The following is a 7,123-nucleotide window of genomic DNA, read 5'->3' on the forward strand; positions in this document are numbered from 1 at the left end:
GTGCAGTGCAGAGGCAGGGTGCGGACTCTGTTGGCAGGTTGCCCAGCTTCATGCCCAGGAACAAAGTCTGTGCATATTTGGTCATCCCATGCAATGGGAAGACGCAGCTCTCACTAGGAAGGCCACAAACTTGAATATCTAATCACACGAACATTTGAGGCCAGAGCATGGTTCAGACACTCTCTTACGGTGACCTTGTAGTCCCATGGAGTCAGCTTTGGATGGGTGCCCGGGATCCTCCTTTCCTTCTGGCTTTTTTCTCTCTTATTTTTTCCTGGTTCTCTGCTCAACCCCAGGCCGGATCCCTATATGGTCAAAGCCATGAAGGCTGCTATCTGGTGGATCCTCACAGTGGGAGAACTTTATCATTCCCCACAGTAGGAGGCAGAGGCCCTTCCTCCAAAGGGTGCATCATGAGACACACCTTACCTCTTGCTGGGAGTTTACCTTGCACTGTACCATAACTTTGGTGCCTCGATGTGCCTGAGGGCCTCCCTTCTCCACTAGGGATGAGGCAGAGAATGGACATGGAGGATGGATGGGGAGATCAGGGGAGGGCTGCCAGGCAAAATATAGGAATGTTTTATCCCATGCAGTATTTGAGACACACACTGAAACATTATTCGTCATTCATCTGAAATTCAAATGAAACTGGGTATCCTGTGTATTTTTATTTGCTTAATCTGGCAACTCTGCTAGGAAGCACGTCGCTACTTTAGGAAGATCACTCCTTACTTCCTGCCACCACCAAAAACGCTGATTCAGCTGGCTGGGGCTAAGTCAGCACTGTTCAAAAGAGGAAACACTCCTTTGAAAAATGACTTTTATTTGGGACTTCCATTTGGTTGAGTCATTGTTATCCAGGCAAACCCATGGCAGAAGGAATGACTCAGCCTCCCATTTCTCCACCCATTCCTATGGCCTCAGAAAAATTCTCATTTTATGATGAGATGGGACCACTTTTCCCTTCCCCGGTGGATTAGAGCTTTCTGTGTCTATTTTCCTAGGATCACCATAACAAAGTACATCAAAGTAGGTTGTTTAAACAACAGAAATTTATGGTTTCCCAGTTCTGGAGGCGAGAAGTCTGAGGTCAAGGTATGGGTAGAGTTGGTGCCTTCCGAGTCCTGTGAGGGGGCATCTTTTCCAGGCCTTCCCTCAGTGTCAAGAGGTTTGCTGGCAATTTTTGGCGTCCCTTAACTTACAGAAGCACCTTCACACAGCGCTCTTCCTGCATGTGGCTCTTCCTGCATGTGGCTCTCCCTGCATGTGGCTCTCCCTGTATGTGTTTCTGTGTTCAAGTTCTCCTTTTTTTTTTTTTTTTTTTTTTTTTTGAGGCTGAGTTTCACTGAGTCACCCAGGCCGGAGTGCAGTGGTGTGATCTTGGCTCACTGCAACCTCCACCTCCTGGGTTCAAGCCATCCCCCCACTTCAGCCTCCTGAGTAGCTGGGATTACAGGTGCCCACCACCATGCCCAGATAATTTGTATTTTTAGTAGAGATGGGGTTTTACCATATTGCCCAGGCTGGTCTCCAACTCCTGGCCTCAGGTGATCAGCCCGCCTTGGCCTCCCAAAGTGCTGGGATTCTAGGCATGAGCCACCGCACCCAGCCCAAGTTCTCCTTCTTATAAGGACACCAGTCACATTCGATTAGGGCCCACCTTAAGGACTTTATTTTAACGTGATTACCTCTGTTAAGGTCCTATCTTTAAATAAGGTCATATTCTGAGGTACTGGGGGTTAGAACTTCAACATAGCTTTCTTTCCGGCGGTGGCGGGTTGAGGGATAAATGTCAACCCCTAATACAGGTGCCTCAATGTCGTGCACATTTATATTTGCTGGGAAGATAAGGAGACATTGGAGTCAGTGGTTTGGTTTCTTTTGCTGGCTTAGGGTTAATAATGATTTAAGGCTTTGGAGTAATGGAAGATAAACTGCTTGTCACTGCCTACTCTGTGTTGCAGAAGATTGCATTTCCGTGTGAGGCTGGCCCCAGCCTGGCTCTGCAGAGGGCTTTTCCATTACCTTAAGAGCTGGTGGTGATAGCCCCCATTAATATTCAGCCCTTTGGCCTCCACCCTCTTGCATTCCCTCAGCCCTAAGCACTTCCCTCTGACCCTCCAAGAGGTAACTTCGGGGTTATTGTCCCCAAGAGACTTATGCAATTACTTGCAGGGGGAACCCGGTGAGGCTTTGCTGAGAGTGTATGCCAGGAGGGGCGTGGGTGGAGAAAGGGAGCTCGGCATGCAGATCTTCGCCCTCCCCCGTCCAACCCAATATTAGAATCAAGGGGAACCGTGATGTCTGTCTTTGCCTCTGCTTGCTTCCCTCCTCCGTGTGGATGCTGGGAGAACAAGATTAAATTCCTTGTCGGCTCGGGCTCTAAATTCTCATTTGTTTATTAAGAAATGATTCTGTTTTCTCCGAGGAGCCATCCATCCTGCTCTTCTGGGCGCTGTCCATTACTAAAGAAATGAAAGGGAGAAAGGTCCTTTTTTTGGCCATGAGTTTTTTGTTTGTTTTTGGGGTGTGTGTGTGTGTGTGTGTCTTTCAGATGTCTGTATCACCAGAGAGAATGCTTTCTGAAGCCTGTCCAGGAAATTTGGTTCTAAGAACAGCCTGCTAATTTGAGCATCTTCAGGGGTGACTCGTGCGATGAGGCTGGCATGCTGTCCACAGACAGTGGCACCATGGCGGTGGGAAGTGCGGTCTGCACTCATCTGCCAGGGCTGCCATGACAAAGGACCACAGGCTGGGCCGCTTACGCAACAGAAATGTATTTTCTCACAGTTCTGGAGGCTAGAAGTCCAAGATCAAGTTGTCCGCAGATTGATTTGTTCTAAGTCTCTCTCCTGGGCTTGCAGATGGCCAAGCTTCTCTGTCCTCACATGGTCTTCCCACTGCACACCAACATGTGTCCCAATTTCCTCTTATAAGGACACCAGTTGTATTGGATGAGGATCCCCTGAGTAAACTATTTAACCTGTATTAGCTCAATAAAGACCATGTCTCCAAATACTGTCCCATCCTGAGGTCTGAGAGGGTTAGGAATGAACCTAGGGAGAGGCACAATTTAGCTCACAGCTGTGCTCCTGTAGGGGACTCAATAGGAACTCAAATCTCAGGCTGGACCTTGATCTGGGTAAGTGACCTTGGGGAAGGGCAAGGGTATCAGTTGGGGTTTTCTGTTGTCGGCAACAGAAAACAATCCAGGCTCACTGGAGCAATGAGAGAATTGAGTGAGATGATCTGGAGAGACAGGGATGCCATGGAAGGCTGGACGACAGACAGTAACCCTGGCACCTTGGAGAGGGGAAGTGGAAGCCGCAGGAGCTGCCCTTTGGTGGAAACACTCCTGTCAGTGCTTGGTGGCTGAAGCGAGTGAACTCAAGAGTCCCAGAGGACAGCTGTCCTGCCGGGTTCCCCACTGTGCTGGAGTAGGAGGAGGAGGAAGAGTCCAGACCCTTGGCCTCAGTGATGGGAGTCAGGGTACAGGGTTCACATCTTCCCAGGACCACCCAGAGTCCAGGGGTGTGAGCCCTCGAGAGAAAATCAGCAGCTGTCAAAAGAGGAAATGAATGTTGGTAAGCTGAAACAATGACAGATATCTATCGCATAACATTTCCTTGCTTCAAAAAGAGGGGCTGCACTGGACGACCTCTGTGCTCCATCTTCATTAAACATTTACTAAAGCTCTCCCGTCACTGCTTTCTTGAGTTCTGTGCCTTTCTTTGTCTAGGGGTGTTGAGATGTTTCGCTCACGGATGTTTTATTGCCTGCGGTGTCTCCCTTGGCCTTTGGTGTTCCCGGGAGTTCTCCTCAGTGAGGCGAGGGACTCTGTTTGCTCAGGAAGGTCACCAGGCTTAGAGTGCTATAAAAAACCAGGGAACAGCTTCCTGGTATAGATCAGTTTATTAATGTCTTCTTTGTGATCTGTACTGGTTGTAAATATTATATTCATTATAAATAATAATTCAACCTGCCTTTCCTTCTCTGGTTCTCAGTCACCTTGTCTATAAAACAAGAGGGTTGAATTAAATGATTATTAAGGTCTCTTTCCGCACTGGCCCTGTTGGATTCCATGAAAATTAAACTCCTCTGGGTAGACAGTCTATGGGGCTTGACTGTGAGGCATCACCCAAGAACTTGGAAACGGGAAATAAGATTTCCCTCTGAGAGAAAAATTGTAAAACCAGCCAGCACCAGATCAAAGAAGATCTATTTAAAGTCTCCTTATATGGACAGGATGAATTTCAGACCAGAGCAGCCTGGACTGACAGCAGGAACATCCTGAGGGACAGAAGGGCCTGTCAGAATGGATGCAGCATCACAGACACAGAGAGAAATGAGACCGAGGAGGATCGTCAGGATGATTCAAGCTCTGACTGAGACAACGCTGGGGTGATGGGTATCCACACATTAGTAGGCTCTGGGCCTCTCCTGGCTGCATTTCTGTTATGGAGAAGGCGAGGGGCATCCAGCTATCATGACTGGGCGCCCTAAAGCGGGGATGAGAGTCAACATCTTTAACAATCCATATAGCACAGGCACCACCCAAACAGCAAGGTCTTCAGCTACAGCTGGAGCAGTGACCTGGGGCCCCCATTCTGCCTGCCTTTACCTTCTAGCGTCTGGGAGCTCTGTGAGGTCCCTGATATGAGAAGGGCAGTCAGTAGGAACAGACAGGAGGCTCCAGGAAGAGGCTCCTTACCAATTAGCTCAGAAGAATTTTAATATGTTGATAACTTAACATGTTTGGGCTATTCAGTTCATCCCCTTTGTCTCATTCTAACTCACTGGGAAATCCCTGGATTGGAATGCAGTTTCCCATCTGCTTTGACCTACAGGGAAAAAACAGGCATGACCGGCTTACATAATTGTGAGATGACTATATTTTTCAAGGTAAACAGAGTTTCTGCTTTATCACTCTCTTAGGAGCCTGGTTACACTGATCAATGTGAATTCACCCCTATGAGAGAAATCCACTCTTGGCTTGCTGACAAAGTCAATTGCCTCAATTACAATAAAAAAAAAAAAAAAAAAAAAAAAAATCCCCAAACTTGCCCCATGGAAGCAAGCCAGCCAAGCTTGGAAGCAGCCAGCCAAGCCCTTTTTCAAACTTAGAATCAGTGATCCAAGGGTCCTTTCAGTATTTTTCCACAGGATCTCTGGCTGAATTTCCACAGCATGTGAAAATTCAACTATAGACAAGACAGCATGATGCAGCGATTTTCTTTTTTTTTTCTTCTTCTCTCTCTCTCCTTTTTTTTTTTTTTTTGCACATTTTATTTTAGTAGCACAACTCTTATTTTCAAATGATCTTATGAAGGACCCCAAGCTGCAGATATGATGTCTTCACATCAGGCATCTCTACTTGGGTGTCTGACAGGCACCTCAAATATAAGATGTCCAAAGAGCATTCTGGATGCCCTGCCCCCGCTGCACCTGCTCCTCCCCAATGTGCCCTCATCTCTCAGGCCTGACACCTAAAATAATTCTATTCTCAGGTCATCTCTTAGCCTCAAACTCCTGCTTCCAGCTACAAAACATATGTAGAATCCCATCCCTTCCAAGCTAGGTCCCACATAGCTGAAACCTTGTTTTCAGCCACCATCCCCTCTTACCTGGATGACTGCAACAAACTTGTAATAGGTCTTCCCACTTTCATTACTGCTTCCTATACTTCCCTGAATTGGAATGCAGTTTCCCATACATTTCTACCTATAGGGAAAGAACAGGCATGGCTGGCTTACGTAATTGTCAGATGGAGCAACATTTGCTCCATTTAAAATTGTTTTTAGAAGTCTAGACTTTAGAATCTCCACTTGTTAATGATAATATAACAATGACCAATTACTACCATTTTAAACGTATTATTTCTCTATTTAGTGAAATAATACATTTAAAATGTAGATCAGATGGTGATTTTCCCCTGTTCAAAGTGCTCCAACATCTCCCATCACACTTAGAGTAAACTGCAAACTCCTTACCATGGTCTACCAGGCTCTCCGCCATCTGGTTTCCTGGTACCCCATTGGCTGAACCGCCAGCTGCTCTCTCCTTCACTCTTGTGGCTCCAGACACACTGGACTTATTGTTGGTTCTCAAATGTGCCAAGCTTGTTCTCCGCTTTGCATTTGCTGTTTCCTCTGCTTAGAACCTCTGGTGCCCTTGACTTTGAATGGCTTACTTCCTCACACCAATCAAGTCTTTGCAAGTTTCTGCCTTTGCCCAGAGAGGCCTTCCCTCGCCACCTCTTTAAAACAGCCTGCCTCACTCCTACTCTCGAGCTCCTCAGTCAGCCACCGCCCAGCACACACCACATTTCATAGTGGATGTTGTTATGTGCCGCTCAGATCCCCTGGCAGGACCGAGAAATGCTCATCGCCTTAGCTGCTGGGGGTGCAGATACCACCAGCTCACACCTGAGACACTTTCCAAGGGTTGGAAAGTGTCAGAGGTGTGTCATTTCCTCTGTCAGAGGAAGCTGCTCCACCAACACGTACGCCCACTTCCTGGAGGCAGCTTGCGGCCAAAGACTGGTCACGTGGTAGTGCAAATGCCCAGTCCTCCGATCTCAATTAGGACAACACTGCTTGTTGTCCCAAGCTGCAAAGTTCCTCAGGAGGAAGATGGAAAGCAGCTTTTCCGTCTGTCCGTCCTGCGTCCCTCATCCTTCACACATGTTGCTCCTGAGGTCACGCCCCCAAAAACCTCCTGCAAATCTCTTGGTCAGAGTCTACTTCTTGCAGAACCTGTCCTGTGGGCCTCTACCCCAAATTATGGGGTTTTCACTTACTTGTTTACACTTACTTGTTTACTTCCTGTCTTCCCAGCTAAGACTTAAGTTCTGTGACAGCAAGGAAAGGTCTATCTTATTCCCCTGTCTATCCTGGCCCAGATGCCTAGACGGTGCCTGGAGAACGTGGAAGTTCAATAAATATTGAATGAAGAAATGAATGCACCCCCCCATCTATATAATAGATAACAGGGAAACTGTCTTCCTGAAATTGTGTGTGTGTCAGGGGCCCTCCTCCCTCTGTCACTCCTCTACGCACCACTGGAGAAGTACCCAGGGCACCTCAGCAGCACCTTCAAACAGAGTCGATTTTAGAATCAG

General features: G+C 47.4%; 1 long non-coding RNA gene across 1 annotated transcript; it reads right to left on the bottom strand.

Annotated features, from left to right (window-relative positions):
• Positions 1 to 2,501: 2,501 nt before the first annotated feature.
• Positions 2,502 to 6,456, bottom strand: LOC105534505. The gene is made up of 3 exons (XR_001005292.1): positions 6,392 to 6,456; positions 5,628 to 5,724; positions 2,502 to 3,562 (listed from the first exon to the last, which is right to left on the bottom strand). It is a non-coding gene; the product is annotated as an uncharacterized LOC105534505 (long non-coding RNA).
• Between the last annotated feature and the right edge of the window lie 667 nt (positions 6,457 to 7,123).

Source organism: Mandrillus leucophaeus, unplaced genomic scaffold (genome assembly GCF_000951045.1).
Source record: "Mandrillus leucophaeus isolate KB7577 unplaced genomic scaffold, Mleu.le_1.0 Scaffold136, whole genome shotgun sequence".
Classification (NCBI taxonomy): domain Eukaryota; kingdom Metazoa; phylum Chordata; class Mammalia; order Primates; family Cercopithecidae; genus Mandrillus; species Mandrillus leucophaeus.